The following is a 24,463-nucleotide window of genomic DNA, read 5'->3' as shown; positions in this document are numbered from 1 at the left end:
TAGAGGATTATAGACTCGGAGGTTGATACATACATATATATATAAATATGTGTGTTGTAAAAGTATAACTGTATTTTGAATGGAAAATTCTAAATCTTTTTGTAAGTATATATATAAATGTCGGCAAGGTTGTGGGAAATGTTGGACCTAAAGAGAGTTGCTTTGCAGTAGTCGGGAGTTTTTGTTTGGAAACATGCATTTTGTTCGAAAACAAAACATAACGTTGTCAAAAGGAATTGCATATAGGAATAAGTAAATAAACCAGGTTTTTGTTTGTCCTAAATATAATGGATGTTGGGGAACCTGTAAGTAATATATTGCACATATAGAATTGCTCAAGGCGTAATATTTTTAGCAGAAGCTAAGAAATAAAAAAGCGTGCTTCGTGGGTTTTGAGTATTTGTGTTTTTTTAAAGATCTCAAAATCCTGGAGGTCTAATTCGTGTACTGTGAGTTATGAGTTTCATTGATCAATGGTTTCTATTCGAATCTTATTAAAATCAGTTATAATCAGTTAACTAAAATAAGTCAGCAAATCGATATCGAATTTCTAAGTAAAGAAAAGTTGTTTTTTAATTTTAGAATTGAATTAAACGTAGTACCCATAGCGTGATGGTTAGTGCGTTGGACCGGTGATTTGAACGCAAAACATGAAGATTGGGGAAATGAACATAGTAATCCCAGAGGTAATCATCTTTTTAATTTGATGAATCTTTACAGCGTTGAATATGGCGTCGACCTGCTGGCTACTGAAAGGCCATCGTATCCAAGAAGCGGCTCCTTTCTGGATCTTTTGCTGTACGACACCAGACTGACAGTTACAGACAAAGTGGGTAATCACCCGCGAAACTGCTTACAGACAGTCGAGTACGACAGTGATCACTGCGGACTGGCTGCTGTAATGCAGATTCCGAACGAACGCGTGGAGTTGGAGGAATACGTTGCAACGCACTCTTACAATTACAGTAAGATGCGTTGGCCTCGTTTCACCAACACCTTGGCGTGAGTGACCTTCGTTCGAGTGACATAGACCCACCAAACAACAGAAACCTGACAAATACAGAAATTGACCAACATTTACAACAGATGGACGAAACAATAAAACGAACGATGGAACGGACAATTCCAAAGTACAGAGAACGGGACCAAATGGACGCTTACAGAAACGCGACAATTGACGCACTGCGAAAGCACAAGAGTGGCTTACTGACAAGACTCAAAAACTTGTACAGACGACTTTCAGACCCACACGACTTGGAGGTTAGGACACTGAAGTCGTCAATAAAAAATGTCAATCTGTTGATTAAGGAGAACTACAGGCTATCAATTAACAAGTACTGGGACCGCAAGATCCGGTCAGTTAATTCGAGCGACCCTAGGATGTTCCCTAAAATCAACAAAATATTCAGAAAAAAGAACGACAATGACCTTCCGAGTCTGAAACTCCAAAGAACCGAAGAAAACAGAGACGTACTCATGACAGCGCAAATAGATCCAGAAGAAGCCATCTTTGACGATGACTTTTATATAATTGAAGATCCGAAGGAAAAAGTGGAGGCGGTGGGAGCTGCTTTCCAGCAAGTGTACAAGGTGAATGTTAGCATTCGCCCCAACCACGACTTGGAAAACAGGGCCCTACTTAATCACTTTTACCTTCGAAATTATATGACACAATGGCGATCTGAGAACCGCGGTTTCATGCGGTTCAATGACGATTCCTTGGCAAATGCCATAATCGCCGAGCAAACGGGACCAAGTCCCTTGTTAGTGACGAAGGTTGAGCTTCAGCTCATCTACAATTCAATAAAAAACAAAAAGTCAGCAGGTGTCGATGGTATATCCAACGTTGTACTAAGACATTTACCGATGGAAGCAATTGACATATACACCACGCTCTTCAATAATGCACTGAATAATGCATATTATCCAGTGCATTGGAAGACCGCTGTGGTTCATCCTCTCCCGAAAAAGGGAAAGGACACCTCCAACTCTTCAAATCTTCGGTCGTTAAGTCTTCTTCCGAGCATCAGCAAAGTTTTCGAAAAGATCATTAATAGGGCTCTGACTAAGTGGGCTGCGGACAAGAAAATAATTCCGGATAAACAGTTCGGGTTCAAGGCGAGTCATGACACAATTCATGCTGCGTCTAAACTCGTTTCTGATATCCAATGGAATAAATCAAAACAGCAATGCACAGGTGCTGTTCTGGTTGATTTGGAAAAGGCCTTTGACACCGTATGGTTAGAGGGTCTTTACCTAAAACTAAGCAGGCTTGGCATAAGCAAGCCATTGTTGTATATACTTTATGATATGCTTAACGGTAGAAAGTTTGTTGTCAAAAGTGGCAATGTAACTTCTACCACAACATTCTCAATTGAAAATGGTCTTCAACAGGGAGCGGTGAATTCGCCGATTCTCTTCAGCATTTATACCAGCGATCGGATAGGTAGTCTTACAAAGGCAATTGCGTACGCCGATGATCTAATTGCGTACAGAACGGCCCGAAAGGTTGAGGTTATTAAAATTCTCTTGCAGCGTGATTTCGACAAGATTCAGCGATATTGCGACGACTGGAAACTGAAAATAAATGTCCAGAAGTCAGAGACAATTCTGTTCCGGACTCCGTTGGCTAGGGCCACGAGGGATACGTGTAAAAATTGGCGCAAGATGGTCATCGTTGATCTTCACGGGCAGCCATTAGCGAGCAAAAGTGTAGTGAAGTACCTCGGTATCTGGTTAGATCAGTATTTATATTTCGACAGACATATAAATGCTGCTCTGACCAGGGCCATAGGAGCCTTCGCTCTGACGAAACGGCTGTTTTTAAGCAGTCGGCTTGACCCCAGAGTGAAGGTAATTTGCTACATGGCCCTCATACGGCCAATGATCGTTTATGGTTGTCCTGTGTGGTTCAACGTTGCCCCTTCCCAGATGGAGAAGTTTCGGGTGTTCGAGCGGCAGTGTTTACGACGCTGTACTGGCTTATATCGAACAGCCGAATCTTCTTATGTGCATTACTATTCAAACGAGGTCCTATACAACGGGGCTCGAATCAACAGAATTGACAATTTCGTGATAAAACTCGTTCAAAGTCACATTGCAAGAGCTATGTCTTCGACCAACAATTTAATTTTCGGGGCGTTCTATCCGAACGACGAGTATTTTGAAAGTGCACGCTTGAGCGGGTTCATTCCACCAGAGGCATTCCTCTTTTTAGACAAATGCGGTCTGATACAGGATAGATTGGCAGTTCCGTTAATCTAACACGTCAGACGAAGAACCGTAGATAGGCGACTCCCGTACAATCGGGACGTCTTGGCACAAGGTGGAGCGGAGCTCCTTCGGTTCAGTAGGGCTGTGTTCAATAGGCGGGACCGAACTGATAGGGTGAAGCAGGAGAACCAGTTTTGGTGGCTTCAATCGGCACTTGATAGTGGGTAGTCGGGATGGGGTTTTTAAGCCTTGGCCGGCTTACATACTTGTTTTATAGTTTTAGGGTTTAGTTTTAAGTAGAATAGGCATGGTGGCACAGAAAAAAAATACAAAAAAAAAAATAAATAAACTAAAATTAAAAAAAACAAGGAATATAAAAAAAAAAAAAAAAAAAAATTAAAAAACGTACAAAAAAGACAATAAAATATAAAAACAAAAAATGTTAGATTTGCTGCTGTGGTTGTTCTAGTTTTAAGTAGTTTATAGGTAGAATAGGTAGTTTAAGTTAGTTTTAAGTTTTATTTAAGGACCTAACTTTAAGTAGTTTGTTAGTAAAAATAAATAAAAAAGGATATTGATATTAGTTTTTTGTTCAAATTTTCTAATAAATACAAAAATAAATGAAATGAAATTTAAATGAAGTAAAATAGATCTTAGGGCCGAAAGGCATTAGTTTTAAGTGTTATAGTTTAACTTAGAGTGTCCGTATGGGACCATTAAGTTAGTTGTAAGTTATGGAAAATTAGGCTAGTTTTATGAATTTTTGTCTAGCTTTAAGATAGGTTTAAGATTGAATAAATAAAAATGAATTTGAAAAAAAAAAAAGTGCGTTGGACTGTCATGCAAGGGGTCTTTGGTTCAATCCCTGCCTGTGCCACCTAACTTTTTCCACAGGTACTGCCTCTTGCGAGGTATTGACAAATCCTCCAAGAGTAATTCTTGTCATGAAAAAGTGCTTTCTCAAATTAGCCGTTCGGATTTGGCCTAAAATTTTAGGTCCCTTCCATTTCTGACAACAGTACTCACACAGGAATGGCTGAGAGTTGTAAGTCACTAGGCCCTGGTTCTTCATGGACTGTTGCGCCACCTAATTTATTTATATTTTTTTAATGAAATAAACTTTCCGTTTAATCAACCTGAAGATTGGTTCAAGTTTTTCAGAATTTTTGTGATTGAAATATGCTAGCATTCGTCTCCATGCAATTATATATGTTTTGTTTTATGATACTGTTTGAAAATGTTTTCGAAATCTAATTTAAGGGGTCGAATTGGTGCCCATACACTATATTCACCAAAAGTGAAATATTCAACCAGTTCAGTTAAATTTTTGTATACCAACATAATGAAGAATAAAGATTTATTTTAGCAGATTGAAAAGTCGAAATTTCAACCTAAATTAAAGGAAACGAATTCGCAGAATAAGTAAAATGTTTTTTTTAGCTTAAGATTTAAGTTTTTCAATACTTTAACGTTAATTTTTGAAACTATGTATTTGTTGCATATGAATTCAAAAACTGTATAATTCTAATAATATGGATTTTTAAAATTAAGTACCTATCCTTTTGAAGTCGTTTGGCAAGTTGCTTAATGGGCCGCCTACCTTCACGATTTGAAAAAATTGATTTTTGTTTGCATATTTCTAATGACGACATAACTTTTAACATGCCCTTTGAAGGATTTGATCCAAAGCATGCCGATTTACAAGATATGGATCCTCAAACCCGGCCCCTCCTGCCTATTTAATTGTAACATTTATATTTAAACGCGTTTTACCAAAAGCAGTTTTTATCGAAACTGGTTGGCACGATTTTGACAAAATTATAGAAGATAACCGAAATTTGTAAATCGATACTTATTAACAAAAACATCTCACTAGGTCCAGATGTCAAATGTTTACATTCTTTTTAAGATTGAAAAACATGGTAAAAAAATGATTTTTTTTTCAAATCGCTGTAGTTTTGTGAAATTTTCAAATATTCAAAAAAGTTTTTAAGTTAAAAACATTTTTTTGCTTTTTAAAGGTTCTGATGCTGTAATATCGTGCCAGCCGTTCTACTCCGTTGTTTTTTTTGTTTTTCATTTAAGTTCAAGAATTTACTAATCAAATAAAAAAAAATTATTGAAATATCAGGTGTAGTTGTTTTTCAATCCATCCCTGAATAATAAGCCCTGACATTTGAGCGTAAAGGTAGAAGACCGCCTTAAAGAATAGAGTTCTGGATTCAAATACAATTTTTCCAGTCGATGTTCTTGGGAAAAGGGAACATCTTTAAAGGGTTTGAAATGCCATAATGTGTATCTATTATCACTTTTTTAAAAATGTATCGAGTAAACTAATTAAAAGTATTGAACGTTTTGTACCGAAAGTTGTTATTGGAAAAAAATTCCAAACCTGTCGGTTTAATAAAAAAATTAAGCATTTAAACTTTTTCGATAATCTAAAAATAATACTGGTTTACTAAAATGATATTTACAACTTCAGAAGGAATTCGATGTATTAAAGAAATTTCTTACTAGGACTAATTGATCGCACCGAATTTCATATCAAGACTAATAGCAAGCGCTTTTGGTGCCTTATCAAAAGTAAATAGAGCTCAAAGGAGATTAACAACTACATGAACTACTTAGGAACTATTGAAATTAGTATTACGTTTTCAAATTTTGTTCAGTCTGTTTAGTCTTCCTCAATTACCAAAGTTAGTTTCTCTCCAATAATTGCAGTGAATCAAGTCAATATCAGTTTCTTAGTCTTAAGCTACATACTTAGATGTTTAAAGAGCAATATTTGATCTTGATAGTGAGGTTATATACACTTATTTTTCTAAAGCTTTCATTCGAGTTTTTTTGTTATGGTTTAAGTTTTGTTTGGTAGATTGAACCCAATACGATACCAAAAATTCTTCTTTATCACTTTCAATATCTGAGACCTCTGCCAATCCACAAGGAAGCCACCTTCGAGCTTTATTTTTTTTTCTATTTTTTAATGATATTCCTCACATCATTAAACATTCTCTTTGTCTTTTGTTTGTTGACGACATTAAATTGCTTAAATGTACTAAATTGACATCTGATCGAATTCTTCTTCAACAATTTGGATAGTTTAGTTAGCTGGTGTTCTACACACCAGTTACATCTTAATGTGTTTAAATATGATTATGTAATCTTTCGTAGTAATTATGAATTATAAAATTTACTTATTCAATAAAATAGTGTCAATCTTCAAGTGGTTTTAAAAAAAAGGACTTGAAACCATCCAAAAACGGTTTAGTAGAATAGCAGTAGGTATAGTTTCATACGGTTCAAGATATAATCTTCTTTATCTTCATTAATTTAAAACTCGTAGACGATACTTTAAGATATTTTTTATTTGTGATATTCTTGTTCATCAAATTGATTGCTCCATTCATCATTTTGTTGATAAAAATATATGTTCATTGAAGGAAGCAGCATTTATTTATTTTTGAATCATTTCATAGCATAAACTACGGGCTCAATGAATATAGGTCATGATTCATTTAAAAGAAATATTAAATATTCTTTATCCTGCTGGTTAGCTTAATGAATTAATAAATGAAAACATTACTAGAATTTAGAGAACTTTTGGGGAAGCTAGCTCTTTTTCGTAGGACCATCGGCGTTGGACGGATATTGAAAGACTTCCTGTTTAAAGTTGTTGACACTATCAGATGCTTGACTAAGGAAGCTTAGTCCAAGCAATATCTTACGGCCAAAGTATTTCCAACATAAAAATGGTTGGATAAGTTTTGTGTTCAAATTCAAAATTTAAGGCCTGCATGTAAATGGATCATGCTTGAAATAATAAGTGCAATGTTGAGTAAAATTAATTCATTTTAAACTGCAGGTATTTTTGGTACCTCTATTTTAGTCTAAACTTATACAATTTGATGAGTTAATGACATTAAAGACAATGGTGAAAAATGTTAAACGGTATAATACATTTTTAATTCCAGTTTTAGCATTTATTAAGCTAAATAGGGTGATTTAGCTAATTTTAAGCCATTTTAACATCAATCTCTTAATACTTTGCCAATGTTAAAGCCATGGACTTGCTACTTTAACTTTTAGCAATTTACTAAATCCATATGACATATGTGCAGTTAATCTTATGAGAACAGTGGATGGAGTCTCCAGTGGCGAATTCCAATGAATAGGTCCGTTTAACATGTTCGAAGATTTAGGAACGATAGGTTTAAAATTTTGGATTCGCTTATATTTAGCAAATTAATAACTAGTAAATTGTTAAGTCCTCAACAATAGGTTGTTTAAAATTCTGAGCCAGTTTATTAATAACCCTCTCGCATATCAAAAAGCTTAATCCGTTGTTCATGAGGCGAAATGTATTAAGCTTCGCCGTGGAAATTATGCTATATTTTTGTAAATCAACGGAGCGTTTAAGAAATTTTAACATTTCTTAACAACGATAGAAAAAATATGCTTCATAAAATCGAGAATTAAAAAGAACTCTAAGGTCCTTGAAAACACGTTTTCTACCTCACATTAAACTCATTGTCATGTCGTAAATTTCTAAAGCCACGAGGTTTTTTCAAACAAGTAAGGGTTATTTTTACTGTTTTCCCATTTAGTTTAAAATTCTTCGCAAACAGAAAAATAAAAAGAGGCTGGGATGCGACCCACACTGATAACTTCATTCCATCCCGTCTGTCGATTTGTCTTGCTTAAAAGTTTGGAGGTTTTCGTGTTTTATTAAAAAATTTATCAGTTGAGTTCTTAAAAATTTTAAAATGACCGACAATATTTTGCATATAATGAAATAGTTGCATTTCGGAATCTATTTTTGCTAACGAGATTTTTAATCCAAACCAATTTTTACCAATTTTAGTAAAATTTCTTAAAAGTTTTTATTTCTTATATAAACAAATACAAATTGGATGAATGAAATTAATTTGAAGTTAATACCTTTTATTATTCACGAGAGATGTCAAGAACCGAACATTAATTTTTACAAATGTTGCGCACAATTTTTTAACTTCCCATAGGAAGTTATTGCAATGGGTCCGATTTTTCAAATTGAAAATTTTGTCATTTCCCGACGTTTCAAGGTCCCTAGAGTCGAAATAAAAGATTTTTAGAAAGATGTCTGTGCGTGCGTGTATACGTACGTTCGTACGTCCGTATATCCGTACGTTCGCGACGTTTTTTTCGTCGTCCATAGCTCAAGAACCAGAAGAGATATCGACTTCAAATAAATTTTGTTATACAGATAATAAGGCAGAAAGATGCAGAAAGGGCTCTCAAGAAAATTGCGTGGGTGGTTTTTTTACCATAGCAGTTTGAAAAAAAGGTGAACATTTTGGTTAACCCTAAATATCTTACGAACCAAAAACGCTAGAGACTTGAATTAAATTTTATATGATATATTGTAACGTGATACAAAACAGGTATATTTTTTGAAAAAAATCAATATAACGGTTTTTTTTATAAATCAAAAAAACTAAAAAAAAAATTTGTAACCTCCAAAATTTTACGATTGAAATATGATTTTATCTCTAAAACAATTTTGTGCAACGACGAATAATCTTTTAGACATCTGATAAAATTTTGAGAAAAATCTAATTGACAGTTTTTTTACAAAAAATAAAAACCTAAAAAAAAAGTATAAAAGTTGGTAAAAATTAATTTTCGACTCAAATATCTTTTCAAAACTCTGAGATATTGGCTTTAATTTACTTTTATCTTTTAAAAACTATTGTTGTTAACATTCAGCAAAATTTTGAAAAAAATCGAATTTACAGTTTTTTTTACAAAAAAATAAAAACCGAAAAAAAATTAATAAATGTTGGTAAAAATGATTTTCGACTCAAATATCTTTTAAACACTTTGAGATAATAGCTTCTTACTAATTTGTTTTTACAAAAAATATTGTTTTCAACATTAGGACAAATTTTGAGAAAAATGGAATTGACAGTTTTTTTAACAAAAAAAAAACCTAAAAACAAATGTATAAAAGTTGGTAAAAATTGATTTTCGACTCAAATATCTTTACAAAACTCTGAGATATTGGCTTTAATTTACTTTTATCTTTCAAAAAATCTTGTTGTCAACATTGAGTAAAATTTTGAAAAAAATCGTTAATTTACAAAAAAATTAACAAAAGTTGGTAAAAAATTATTTTCGACTCAAATATCTTTTAAAAAATTTTAAATATTGGCTTCAACCTTATTTTATTTCACAGAAAATATTGTTTTCAATATTCAGTAATTTTTATATAAAAATCCAACAGTCCGTGTTTTCATAAAAAATAAAATCTACAAAAAATAGTTCGCAAATTTGGTAAAAATTGATACGAGTACATATAGACAAACTTTTAAGCAAGACAAATCGACAGACGGGATGGGAAGTTATCAGTGTGGGTCGCATCCCAGCCTCTTTTTTCATTTTAGCATCAGCACCTATAACTTCAAACTCCCTTTTAACTGATGGTTGAGCTACCTCTAAAAGTAATTTAAATAAGAATTATGCACTTTAAAAATGATTCTAGAGATTTTGAAATGTGGGAAAATGTTTAAAAAATTCAACTCATGATCATTTTTTGCTATCTAAAGTCACAGACATACTTCCACATTTGCGCTGAATGTCCTCAAATTATTTACGAATTCAATCTCTAAGATCTAAGATCGACTGTGAAGCATTGACTTAGGCCTTTCACTCTTTCAAGAAAAAGTATAAAGGTGATACATCATAAGATTATCTCAGTGGCCAATTCTGATCATCACGAGGAATAACACTCTTTGTTTCAAAAAAAGATAACAGATTCCAAATGGACGACTGCGCAAATAGCGGGCTATGAAGGTGAAACCTCTTATTGGAAAAAGCTTCACCATTAAAATTGCTAAAAAAACGTATGTTTGACTCGAATATTAAACACCAACTTCACATTGGAACAAATATCTAAAACCAAAAGGAAAGTTATCATATCCACACCTTTTTTAAGTTGCTAATGTACTTTATAAGTGTAATTGTTCATATTTACCAGCAGCAATAATATGGAAATATTAATTTTAATTGGGGTTGTTTTCAAATCAAAATTTCTATGATATTTTGTGTAATGAACGTTTTAAGTATTTGAATCCATAGAGCCTCTTAATTTTAATTGGCTAGGTACTTAAAAATAAAATTGAAAAGTTTAACTCGAACACTTAACACAATTAATAATATTGTATTGTTCAATAAATTATATAAAGGATGATTTCGGTTTTCTGTATTTGTTTTATAAAAGTCTATCTAATTTTGTTCTTAGATATCTAAAGTGAGTAAACATATTCGAGATACCGAAGTTTAATGGCTGCAATAAAAAAAGAAAAATTAAAATTTGTTTTTGTAACTCAATTTAAACTTCCGCTTAGTCATATTTTTATTACTTTTATGGAAATTTTAGAATTTTTTCCTATGTCTTAAGCTATCTTTAAAACAAACGTATCTCGGTTGTTGAAAAAAGAGGGTTTTAAATGCCTTATACCTACACCTTTCTATGTTTGTGAGTATGCGAGTATTTTTTTTTCTCAATATAAAATTTAAAGAAAACAAAAATCCAAAATAAACAACTTTAAAAATTGCAAAATAAATACTCCAAGGGATGCTTGGCTGCTGATGCTCGTCTTGGCCCACCTATTTTTATTAATCCCTTTTCTGAAATAACACCAAATTTCCGAACGCATATAAAACAAATCATTTTCATGCCGAAAAGAGGTTTCAGAGTCTTCCATGCCACAGCAGGCCCATGCCATCATGACGCTTCAACGCATTTTGTAATCCCTTTTTGTTTGGGTTTTGAAAAGGGCTGCGAATATTCTTAGCAAATGATCCCTTGGGAAATTACCAAACTTCTCTGCCTCACTTTCGGTGGTGGCAGTATGGTAACTGACTGCTCCAGCTCCATCTTTTTCCAAACACGCCCACCATTACCTCCATTTACATGCAATTTGTTTACCAGTTTCCGATTCAATTTACTTCAGATTGAACACAATGAACAACAAGAACGGTATAACGATGGCGTTCCCGCCCTTAAATGACGAGCCCGACCGCTACAGCCGCCGCCGCCGCGCCGCGCTGCTCCGAAGATGTGACAAGGGTTTTTGTTTTGGATCCTTGTTGTTTTTGTAGATTTTTGTTAGAAAAATAGGTGAAGGTAACCCAAGTCTGCCATGAAATTCAATTCAGTGAAGTTCTTTCGCAGCTCCTTTGCAATACTCTTTGATACCCTTTTACGCCTTTTCATGTTCACTTTTAGTGGATGGTGCTCAGATTTCTTTTCATTACAATATGGCCATCGTCCCGAAACACCCGCCCTGAATCTGAATGAGAACAGGAACAACACCATAAAGGGGCCAAAAGTGGAGGCACATCTTTAATGGGTAGGTGCCTGTAACTAATATGCAGACTCAGCAGATCGTCACTCTCGCATACAAAAGCTTCTTAAGTGGATTTTAATTGTAGGTGTGATTGAGGAGAGCGGTAAGGGAAAGGTACGAGTATAGTGCGGAAGAGAGGTTGCTGCACCTTTTGGGCGTGCATAAGTGTCAAAAGACTACATGACACAAAGGTGGCATTTTATGGTGTTTGTGTGTGTTTTACAGTATCTTGAGCTTTTGTGGCAGCTATTAATGATGATGCAAGAAGCTGTTAAACTGAGCTGAGATTTTCTTCTTTTTTTTGTACTGTCGAAGGGCTCCTGAAGGAGTCCTCAACTTAAATTATTGAAGTCTGATGATGCAGGCAGGATGAAAGTGTTCTGATTAATTTAAAAAAGTTATGCTAGGTGGATTGGGAACTTATAATTTAAAGTATCAGGCGGGAATTTAATATATAAGTAGTTTTATTTTAAACTTAGGTAATTGAAATACGGTCACACAAAAAAGACTCTAGTGGATTTAGTTTCATGCGATATTAGGGGTCCTGTATTGTGCCATAAGTATATTTTACACCAATTACTTATCAGCTGTTTCTTACTTATAAAAGACCTATTACTGTTTTGACAAACTCTATGAAATGCGTCAGCATAGTCAAGGAACCTTCATGAGACTTCCATATGAAGTTATTGTAATGGGTCCGACATGTCGATTTCTAGAAAGATATCTGTGCGTGCGTATGTGTACGTAACTACGTACGTTCGCGACGTTTTTTCATCGTCCATAGCTCAAGAAACAATAGAGATACCGACTTCAAATAAATTTTGTTATGCATTCAAGAGGACACAAGCGTCCCCAGGTTTTTCTCAAAATCCACCTCTGTCTATCAACTCCTACTCTCACCTCCGGAGGAATTCCCGACATGGAATCAACAGTGAGGTCTACAGTTAAAGTAAGGTTGAGCTACTTAGTGAACACCTTATAGGGCTTCTTCAACTTATTCCGAGCCCAGGCCTATAAGGAGCGGTTTATCCGGCTCCCCTTCCTTGCAGTTATACTAAGCATCTGGCCCACCAAGTTGGGGATAGTGCCGTCGGGATGACTTCTTGGCCATGTAAAAAATACCTTAAGTTGCGAACCCCCAACAAGCCTCGGATACGGATGGATTCACTGATGACAATTCACGCAAACGAAATAAGGACAACGAACTTCGGATCTGTACGTGGAATGTTAGGTCCCTTAATAGACCACATGCAGCCAAACAATTAGCGGAAGCCCTAAACTGCTGCAAGGCAGATATTACCGCCATCCGAGAAGTAAGATGGGATGGACCGGGCAAACGCAAACTAAAAGACTGCAATTTATACTACGATGACTGCTACCGAAAACAAAGACAGCGTCTATTTGGGTGTGGATTTGTTGTTGGAACTAGACTCAGGCAAAAAAACTTGAGTTTCAACAGTGTGAGCAAATGCATCACGACAATCTGCATCAAGGTTTAATTCGCCAAAACCTACTAAAATTCGGAAAAAGATGAAGACACAAAAGATATATTCTTCGAGCTCTTGGAGAAGAGCAGTGCAGTGACATTAAAATTATCTTAGGAGATTTTAACGCCAAGCTAGGAAGTTAAGACATCATAGGTGCACAATCGTGAGATACAGCCAGCACGACACCACCTCCGACAACGGATTCAGGCTGATCGATTTCGCTGCGGGGCGAGACGTTCGGGTAGCTAGTACGCAGTTCACACATCTTAATATCCACAAGGGGACATGGAAATCTCCTGATCAATCAACTGTCAACCAGATTGACCAAATTGCGATCGACGCACGACACTTCTCCAGTATACACGATGTCGGAATGTTCCGAGTTGCCAACATTGAATGTGACCACTTCTTCGTTTTTTCCAAGGTACGGCTACGAATATCCCGATCCAAACCAAAACAAGGAAGTACTGTAATAAGTTTCGACGTTAGACGAATACAATCGCAAGTGATTGCCATCTCCTTTTCCGATCGAGTCTCTAATAACGTTTTAAGTCCAATGCTACCTTCATTAAGCATTGAAAAGCAGTGGCAACATTACCTTGCAGCCATCAGAGATTCGGCCTCTGAAGTGCTAGGTTTCACACCGCCACTACAGCAAATCCCCTGGTTTGACGAGAAATGCCGGTAAGCGCATGCAACGAAACAACAGGCATACAAAACTGCGCTGCACAGAAGGACCAGAGCTGCTCGTGAGCTCTACGAGCAGAAGAGGAGAGAGGAACACTAGCTTCGTAGAGGAAAAAAAGAGAGCATGAGAGGCGCGCGAAAGAGGGATGTCACAACAGGAATGAGGTTCGTAAATTTTACCAAAAGGTAAAAAAAAACTCCCAACCACGAACCGAAGCCTGTAAAGACGATCAGGGGAACATCGTAGTAGACCCGCAGTCGATGTTGAGAATATGGAAAGACCACTTCTACATTCAAAACAGCAGGCGATGACTTGGTAGGGAGCATGCACCAACTTACTTACTTACTTACTTAAGGTGGCGCTACAGTCCTGTGTGAACTAGGGCCTCACTCAACAAACTTCTCCATCTAGCTCGGCCCCTAGCTAGATGTCTACAGTTTCGCGCTCCAAGTTGGGTGAGGTCACCTTCCACTTGTGCGCGCCACCTGATCCGCGGTCTTCCTCTACTGCGCTGTCCTGTGGGTGCGGATTCGAAGACTTTCCGGGCCGGAGCATTGGTTTCCATGCGCTCTACGTGAACCAGCCATCTTAGTCGTTGGACTTTTACTCTTCTGGCTAAGTCTACGCCGCTGCACAGCCCGTACAGTTCGTCGTTCCATCTTCTCCTCCACTCCCCTTCGATGCATACTGGACCGTAGATCACACGAAGAACTTTTCTCTCGAAGCGACCCAAGGTGCTTTCATCCGCTTTTGTCATGGTCCATGCTTCTCCACCGTATAGCAGGACGGGGATGATAAGGGTCTTATATAGCAACACTTTGGTCCCTCGAGAGAGGACTTTACCACTCAATTGCTTTCTTAGTCCAAAGAAACAGCGGTTAGCAAGAGTTATTCTGCGTTTGATCTCAGCGCTGGTGTTGTTTTCTGAGTTTACAGCGGAGCCTAGGTAGACGAAGTCCTTGACTACCTCAAAGTTACGCCTGTCGATTGTGACGTTTTGACCAAAATGTCGGTGTTGTATGTCCTTTCTAGACGACAGCATGTACTTTGTTTTGCCCTCATTAACCGTTAAACCCATTTTTGCCGCTTCTGCCTCAATACTCACAAAAGCCCCATTGACATCACGCTGAGTTCTTCCGATTATGTCAATGTCATCAGCATATGCCAGTAATTGGACATAGTTTTGAAAGATAATGCCTCTAGTGTTGATGTGTAAGCTCTGCACTATTCTTTCAAATACGACGTTAAAGAAATCGCATGACAGAGCATCACCTCATTTAAAACTTTTGTTGACATCGAAACTTTCAGTTAAGTTGTTTCCAATCTTTATAGAGCAAGTGAATTCTCTATGGTCATCCTACGCAAACGGACGACAGGACATGGCTTCATACAGCTCGTCCCTGTAGATGCTGTTATTTGCGGCCTCGAATTTGATGAAAAGATGGTGGGTGCCGATTTGGTGTTCGTGGTTTTTTTCCAGGATCTACCGTAGTGTGAATATTTGATCAACTGTAAACTTTCCTGGTCTAAAACCACAATGATAAGGACCTATCACTTTGTTGACGATGAGCTTTAGATGTCACATATTACGGCAGAGAAGATTTTATAGGCGATGTTAAGTAAACTTATTCCTCTATAGTTGGTGCAGTTTAGAGGGTCTCCTTTTTTCAGGATCGGGCAAACAATACTGAGGTTCCATTCATCGGTCATGTTTTTTTCCGACCATATCTTACTGATAAGTTGGTGCATGCTCCTAACCAGCTTATCCCCAGCTGCTTTAAAGAGCTCGGCATTCAAGCCATCTGCTCCAGCGGCTTTATTAGACTTCAACTTAGATATGGCAATCTTTACTTCGTCTAAGTCGGGAGGACGGGATTGTTGGCTTTCGTCATCTATATCGAATGGGTCATCCTGCCTGACAGCGGAATTCAGTTCTTCATCGCCGTTTTACAGTCTGCAGAAGTGGTCCTTCCATATCCTCAGCATTGACTGCGGTTCCACTATGATGTTTCCACTTTCGTCTTTGCAGCCTTCGGTTCTAGGTTTATGTACCTGTGAATTTCGTTTCACCTGTTCATAAAACTTTCGAACCTCATTCCTGTTTTTATACCTCTCAACATCTTCGACCGCACGCTTCTCATGCCCTCTCTTTTTCCTTCTGAGAAGTCGGCGTTCCTCTCGCCTCTTCTGCTCATAGAGCTCACGTTTGGCTGCATTTGCCTGCCGACATTCCTCATCAAACCAGGGGTTCCTTGTTGGTGGCTGTTTGAAACCTAGCACATCAGAGGCGGCTTCTCTGATTGCATCTTGGCAATGTTGCCACTGGTTTTCGATACATTGTGTTGGCGGCAGAGAACTTCGAGAGAGGTTACTTGTAACTCGGTCGGAAAAGGATTTGGCGATCTCTGGCGATTGTAGCCGTTCGACGTTGTATCTTCTCCCAGCACCTCCCTGTCTTGCCTTGGGTCTGGAAATCCGAAGTGCTACCTTGGCTATAACGAGGTAGTGGTCCGAGTCGATGTTAGCTCCTTGGAAAGTTCGTACATCCATGATGCTGGAAGCGTGTCTGGCGTCGATCGCAATATGGTCAATCTGGTTGATGGTAGATTGATCTGGAGAAGTCCAAGTTCCTTTGTGGATGTTGAGGTGTGGAAAACACGTACTGGCTACCATTACGTTTCGCCCCGCAGCAAAATCTATGAGCCTGAATCCATTGTCGGAAGTATTGTCGTGCAGGCTGTTCTTCCCGATTATTCCACCAAAGATGTCTTCCCTTCCTAGCTTGGCATTAAAATCGCCCAGGACTATTTTAATATCGTAACTAGGGCACTGCTCATATGTTTTGTCTAAGAGCTCGAAGAACATATCTTTGGTGTTGTCGTCTTTCTCTTCTGTGCCCGCATATCAGGCTAATGTTGCCGAATTTAGCCTTTATGCGTAAGGTCATGAGGCGCTCATTGATGCACCTATAGCTCGAGACTTCTTGCCTAAGTCTGGCTCCAATGACGAATCCGCATCCAAATAAGCGCTGTTGGTTTTCGTGGTAGTAGTCACCATAGTAAATATCGCAGTTTTTCATCCTCTTTTTGCCCGGCCCATCCCATCCTATTTCCTGGATGGCGGTGATATCTGCTTTATATCGTTCTAGGGCCTCCGCTAATTCTTCCGCCGCACGTGGTCTGTTAAGGGACCCAACATTCCACGTGCATATCCGAAGTTCGTTGTCCTTTATCGTTTGCGTTGGTTGTCAACAGTAAATCCGTCCGTATCCGAGGCTTGTTGGTGCTTCGCAACTTTGAAAGCTTTTACGTGGCCAGGAAGTCACCCCGACGCACAACCCCCAACCTGGAGGGCCAGATCCTAAGTATAACTCCAAGGATGGGGAGCCGGATAAAACCGCTCCTTACAGGCCTGGGCTCCGAATTAATCGAAGAAGCCCTATAAGGTGTTCACTAAGTAGTTCAACCTTACTGAAACTGTAGACGCCACCGTTGATTCCATCTCGGGAATTCCTCCGCTGCCGTCTGGATAAGGAGAGGTGCATTAGTGGAAACACCTCTCCCCACAGCATGCACCAACTCATCTACAAAATATGGTATGGAAGAAATCATGCCCGATGAGTGGAATCTCAGCATTGTGTGCCCGATACATAACATAAGAAAGGAGACCTTCTAAACTGCGCCAACTACAGAGGCATCAGTCTCCTTAACATTGCGTATAAGATCCTCTCTGCCGTATTATGTGAACGTATGAAGCCATTCAGTGTGGCTTCAGACTACGAAAGTCCACTATCGACCAAATATTCAGATCTTGGAAAAAACCCAGGAACTTCAAATCGATACCCACCATCTCTTTATCGATTTTAAGGCCGTGTATGGCAGCATCTATAGGGAACAGCTCTACAGAGCAATGTCTATAGTTTTGGCATCCCTGTCAAACTTATTCGTTTGTGCAGAATGATGATGGAAATTTCACGCTGCTCTGTCAAGATCTTACCGATGCATTTGATGTCAAAAAAGGTTTTAGACAAGGCGATGCACTGTCATGCGACTTCGTCAACATCGTTCTGGAAAGAATTGTGCAAAACTCAACCGTCAACACTAGAGGCACAATCTTCCAAAGGTCCATCCAATTACTCAGATACACAGATGATATTGACATAATTGGGAGATCAAAGCGTGATGTCAGTGAAGCGTTTTTGAGCATTGCGACGGAAGCAAAAAAGATGGGTTTAGTGGTCAATGAGGGCAAGACCAAATATATGCTGTCATCAAAAAAGGACACTGAAAGACGACGTCTTGGACAAAACGTCACCATGGACAGCTATAACTTTGAGGTAGTTAAGGACTTTGTCTACCTTGGCACCGCTTTTAACTCAGACAACGACACCAGCGCTGAAATCAAACGAAGAATAACTCTTGCAAATCGCTGTTTCCTTGGACTTTTAAGGCAATTGAACAGTTAATTCCTTTCTCGAGCATCTAAAATCAATATCTATAAGGCACTCATAATCCCGTTTCTCATTTATGGCGTTAAGGCCTGGATCCTGTCAAAGAAAAATGAGAGCGTCTTAGGATGCTTCGAGAAAAAAATTCTTAGGGTAATTTTTGGTCCCGTTCGCATAGATAGAGAATGGACGAAATGATCTAACGAGGAACTGTACGAACACAAAATGATTTTATCACTAAAATAATTGAGTGCAATAAACAGTTATTTTTTTTATATCTGGTAAAATTTTAAGAAAAATCGAATTGATAGCTAGTTGTTTTTTACAAAAGATAAAGATAAAGTTTGTAAAAATTGATATTCAACTTAAATAGCTTTTCAAAAATTTTCGATGTTGGCTTAAAATTAATTTTGTTTTAAAAACAGTTTTTAACAAAAAATAAAAACCTAAAAAAAAACAATACTAAAACGTATTATCAAATTAATTTTATCTCACAGAAAATATTATTTTCATTACTCGGTTAATTTTTTACAAAATTTCAACGGTCCGTTTTTTATCAAAAAAAAAAATAAAATCTACAAAAATAGTTCGCACATTTGGTAAAAATTGATGTTCAATTCTCGATATTTCGTGAATAATAAAAGACTTTAAATAAATTTTATTCAAAAAAGAAATAAAAAAATTTAATAAATGATAACAAAATTGGTAAACATTGTTTTTCAATTAAAAATATCATTTACAAAAATAAATTTTGAAATCGAACTTTTTCATCAAATGCAAAATATTGTTGGCAGTTTTAAAATGTTTAAGAATAATTTAAGTGACAAAACCAGATGGGATGGGTTCGCATCCCGAGCCCTTTTTTGAAATCGTTTTCTACTCATTCTTGAATCGTCAAGATTTTTCAAAATTTTTTATTCGAAAAATTGGACCCACTACAATATTTCCCTAGTGCTGAAATAACTATTTTATTTTAAAAACTATATACATCTATAGAACAAGTCTCGCCTAATATCTTAATTTTAGATTTTGTTTTGTTACTTTTTTATTCTATATATTTGGACAAAATATTTTATAGAAAACATTTGAAAAATATTGCTTATTTTTATGAAGTCCTGAATGTTGCATTTTGATTTCATTAAAAAACAAAAACTACAACGGTTGTTGACGATAATTGCGAAATACCTTAAAATTTTGCTTATTTTTTGAGGCTAAGAAAAACATCGAAACAAAAATATTTATTTTCACCCCACTGTATAAAAACGACAAAAATTAATTATTTTTACTGGTGGTGTAAATTAATTACGAACATCTAATCCAGCAATCATCAAATGTCCTCAACTACAAATTGTAGAACAAATAAACTCCCATAACTTAATCTAATAAAACAAAAAACACGAAATATTTTTAATCGTATTTGAAAGTTCGAACCGCAAAATGAATTTTGTGGTAAATCGAAATTAACACTTTAACGAGATAAAATTGAAATTATTTAACTGGCTTATATCCGAACAAGTAAAAATGCTATAAAATCTATTGAAATTCATTAAAATTTGTAACAATTTTATGAACAGAAAAAAAAACAGCAAAATAACACAATTGCAAACACCTTCTGTATACAAAAGCAAACATTCCATCAAAACCGAATCCTCTTAACTCACATCCCTATTCCTATAAAACCTGCCTACGAAATTATATCCTTTCCGGGCTCTGATTCAACACAAACAAAAAGGCCAAACAAAAACAAAAACACACCAACCGACAAACCGACAAACCGTCCGAACCACAGCGGCGAGTTATGCGTGCGTGCTTGTGTACATTTTTATCCTTGTTCCTGGACTGGTGACCAAAATACTCCTGTATTCGCTGACCATGCCTCAAACTAATAAAATGTTTTATATCCATATTTTTATTACGTGTCTTCGTGTGGAAAAACCGTACAACAAGCCCCTTGTCGTCGATTTTCCATAAAACATTTAAAATAAAAAAAGATATTAATTAATATCTCAATCAGGAAGCCCTGTCCTGTCCGCCCGAGTCCGATACCGATGGTTCTGCTGGTTCTGAAAAAGTGCTAGCTTTTAAAATTACATACTACAAACTCAGGGAAGCGTTTGAAGGATGAGGATTATGACTGAACAGCGGCGTTGCACGGTGGCGCGGGGAAGGGAGAGTGGTTTGTGCGAAACCCAAGTTTTTCACTGTTTATTTTTCCATTATTTTACATTTTTAGTCCTTTTGCCTCGCTTCACAACCCCAACCACCGGCAGCCGGCCGCCGACCGATGCCGCCGCCGCTGCCACTAGGCCCCAAGTTATAAAGGTACATGTTGTGTTTTGTGTACATTTTTAAGTCCTTAGTTGCAACGAGGATAATAACATTGTTATGCGGCAGCGAGCAATGCTAAACAGAAAATGGCACAAGAGCGAGCGTAAAAAAGCTTATAAACACATTCATGGCTGTTCTTAATTAACAGTGATTAACATTCAGCGTTCATTGTTACGGAGAGTGGTTCCACCCGCTGCTGCCTGCTCTATACATCTGCACATACTTACATGTACCAATTTATGCAATTTTTAGCTCCAACCGTAGGGGTAGTAATATTTTTTGTTTAACAATTATTTGTCGCGTGTGTTTAGAGAGGCTTTTGGGATTATTGTGACGTTAATAGCGAAAAGGATTTAAAATTATTATAGTACATATAAATCACCACTATTGTTGGCTCACTGAGCCAAAAAATTAAAGCTTAACAACAATAAGATTAAACAAATGATACGTACATTCTACACACATAACATGTCAACGTATTTTAAAATTAGCGGAATAATAGAAGGCGTTTAATGTTTGGGGTTAAAAATAGAGCAGGTTGAGGCGAAGCAGCGTTGTAACATAGTGATCAAAAGATTTTATTATGCAAAGAAAGAATTGTTTATAGCCATAAAAAAAAGCGTTAAGACTAAAAATATAGTGTTTGCAATTATTTATTTTAGTTGTTTGTATGTACTTGCGACTTAAATTAGTTATATAAAATGTTTAACGGTAAAGTTATCTCAAAAGAAAATAATTCAAAGAAGGTATATGCAGCAAACTCAACAGCACCCAACAGTTTTGCTATTTCAAATATTGACATTTTAGACGAGAGTTTTACGATCTTAGAAATCGTATTTTATAATACCGGCTTTTTTATTTGTCAACAAATTTTCAGTCGAAGTTTTAACAATTCGTAAACCTTAAAGTTTTTCAACCGCTATTTCCGAATAAGCGTTCAAAATACTTTGTTTGTCCTATAAAATAAATAAAATAAAATTTGATTTTTCACAGGAACTGCCTCTTACGAGTAATTGACAAAGTCTCCAAGAGTAATTCTTGTCATTAAAAGTACTTTTTCAATAAGCTTCCCTTCACATCTTTTATGCCCCGCACATAGGAATGGCTAAGAGTTGTAAGTTACTAGGCCCTATTTCTGTATGAGCTATTGCGCCACCTAGTAGTACCAGTGACATAATGGTTAGTGCTTTGGACAGCGTTGAATATGGCGGGGACCTACTGGCTAGTGAAAAGCCATCGTATCATAGAAGCGGCTCTTTTCTGGATCTTTTGACTGACAATTACAGACAAAGTGGGTAGTCAACCTCAAAACTGCTTACAGACTATCGAGTGATAACTGCGGACTGGCTGCTGTAAGGAATATTCCGAATGAACGCGTGAAGTTGGAGGAATACGTTGCAACGCGCTCTTACAATTACTCGTTTCACTGACGGCTTAGCTTCATTCGAGTGACATAGCCCCACCAAATAACAGAAACCTGACAAATACGTAATTTGACCAACATTATAAGTGATGAACGAAACAATAAAGCGAACGATGGAACGGACAATATTAAAGTACAAATAACGGGACCAAACGGACGCCAACATAAAGTACGTGGACCGCAAGATTGGGTCAGTTAATTCCAGTGACCCTATAGTATGTTCCCTAAAATCAACAAGATATTCACTAATAAGAACGATAATGACTCCGTGTCTGAAACTCCAAAGAACTGAAGAGAACAGAGAACGCAACTAGATCCAGAAGAAGCCATCTTTGACGATGACTATTAAATAATTGAAGATCCGAAGGGAAAAGTGGAAGCGGTGGAAGTTGCTTTCCAGTAAGTGTACAAGGTGAATGCAAGCGTTGGCCACAAATACGACCTGGAAAACAGAGCCCTACCTAATCACTTTTACCTTAGAAATAATATGACACAATGGCGATGACAATTCCTTTACAAATGCCATAATCACCGAGCATACAAGACCAAGTCTCTTGTTAGTGACGAAAGTTGAGCTTCAGCTCATCTTCAATTCAATAAAAAACTGAAAGTCAGTAGGTGTAGATTTTATATCTAACATTGTACTAAGACACTTGCCGATGGAGGCAATTGACATTTATACCAGTGCATTGGAAGACCGCTGTGGTTCATCCTCTCCCGAAAAAGGGAAAGGACAACTCCAACCCGTCAAATCTTCGGTTAATAAGTCTTCTTAGCATAAGCAAACCACTGTTTTATATACTTTTTGATATGCGTAACGGTAGAAATTGGCAATGTTACTTGTACCACAACATTCTAAATTAAAAATGATTTTCAATAGGGAGCGGTGAATTCGCCAATTCTCTTCAGCATTTACACCAGCGATCTGATAGGTAGTCTTACAAAGGCAATTGCGTACGCCGACGATCTGATTGCGTACAGAACAGCTCGAAAGGATGAGGTTACAAGGATTCTCTTGCGGCGTGACAAGACAAGATTCAGCGATATTGCGACGACTGGAAACTGAAAATAAATGTCCAGAAGTCGGATACAATTCTGTTCCGGACTCCGTTGGCTAGGGCCACGAGGGATACGTGCAAGAATTGGTGCAAGATGGTCATCGTTGATCTTCACGGGCAGTGATTAGCGAGAAAAAGTGTAGTAAAATATCTTGGTATCTGGTTAGATTAGTATTTAAATTTCGACAGACATATAAATGCTGCTCTGACCAGGGCCAGAGAAACCTTCGCTGTTTTACAGCTTGACCCCAGAGTGAAGGTAATTTGCTAAATGGTCCTCATACGGCCGATGATCCTTTATGGTTAACTTGTGCGGTTCAACGTTTCCCCTTCCTAGATAGAGAAGTTTTAGGTGTTTGAGTGGCAATGTTTGCGACGCTGTAACGGCTTATATCGAACATCCGAATCTTCTTTCGTGCATTAATTTTCCAACGAGGTCCTATACAATGGGGCTCGGATCAACAGAATTGAATTTCGTGATAAACCTCCTTCGAGGTCACATTGCAAGATCTATGTCTTCGACCGACAATTTAATTTTCGAGGCGTTCTATCCGAACGACGAGTATTTTGAGAGTGCGTGCTTAAGCGGCTTCGTTCCACCAGAGGCATTCCTCTTTTAAGATAGATGAGGTCTGATCCAGGATAGATTGGCAGTTCCGCTAATCTACCACGTCAGACGACTAACCGTGAATAGGCGACTCTTGTACAATCGGGACGTCATGTCATGGCACAAGGCAAAGCAGAGCTCCTTCGGATCAGTAGGGCTGTGTCCGAAGGGGCCGAACTGATAGGGTGAAGCAGGAGAACCAGTTTTGGTGGCTTTAATCTGCACTTGATACTATGTAGTCGGGATGGGGCTTTAAGTCGGCTTACATACTTGTTTTATAGTTTTAGGATTTAGTTTTAAGTAGAACAGGCACGATGGCACAATAAATATGATAAAAAAAGTGCGTTGGACTGTCATGCCCGAGGTCTTGGGTTCAATCCCTGTCTATGGCATCTACATTTTTTTTCACGGCTACTTCCTCTTGCGAGGAATTGAAATTCTCCAAGAATAATTCTTGTCATAAAAAGTGTTTTCTCAAATCAGCCGTTCGTATTCGGATTAAGACGGTAGGTCCCCTTCATCTCGAATAACAGTACTCATACACAGGAATGGTTGAGAATTTTAACTCACCAGGCCAAAAACTGTAGAACTGATTTTTGACGCGAATACAATTGCAATTTGAAATTCTTACGTTTTGATCAGCGCATGCCTCAAAACTCAATATTTTTCAATAAATTCCCTAAACCGGGAAAACCGTCAAAACTTTGCTTAGTTGTTTATGCAAAGTTTTCGAAAAAAAAATGTTCAGCTTCAGATATTTTCCAGTGAACAATTTGCATTCGGAACGCATCACAGTACTATTGAACGGGTATTTAGAGTCTG

At 37.4% G+C, this 24,463-nt stretch overlaps 1 protein-coding gene across 1 annotated transcript in view; it reads right to left on the bottom strand.

The window, feature by feature from the left end:
• Positions 1-24,463, bottom strand: part of LOC129941192 (uncharacterized) — a 214,381-nt gene that overhangs the window by 49,894 nt on the left and 140,024 nt on the right. The window lies entirely within an intron of this gene.

Source organism: Eupeodes corollae, chromosome 1, assembly GCF_945859685.1.
Source record: "Eupeodes corollae chromosome 1, idEupCoro1.1, whole genome shotgun sequence".
Taxonomy (NCBI): Eukaryota; Metazoa; Arthropoda; class Insecta; order Diptera; family Syrphidae; genus Eupeodes; species Eupeodes corollae.
This window is presented reverse-complemented; position numbering and strand designations above follow the sequence as displayed.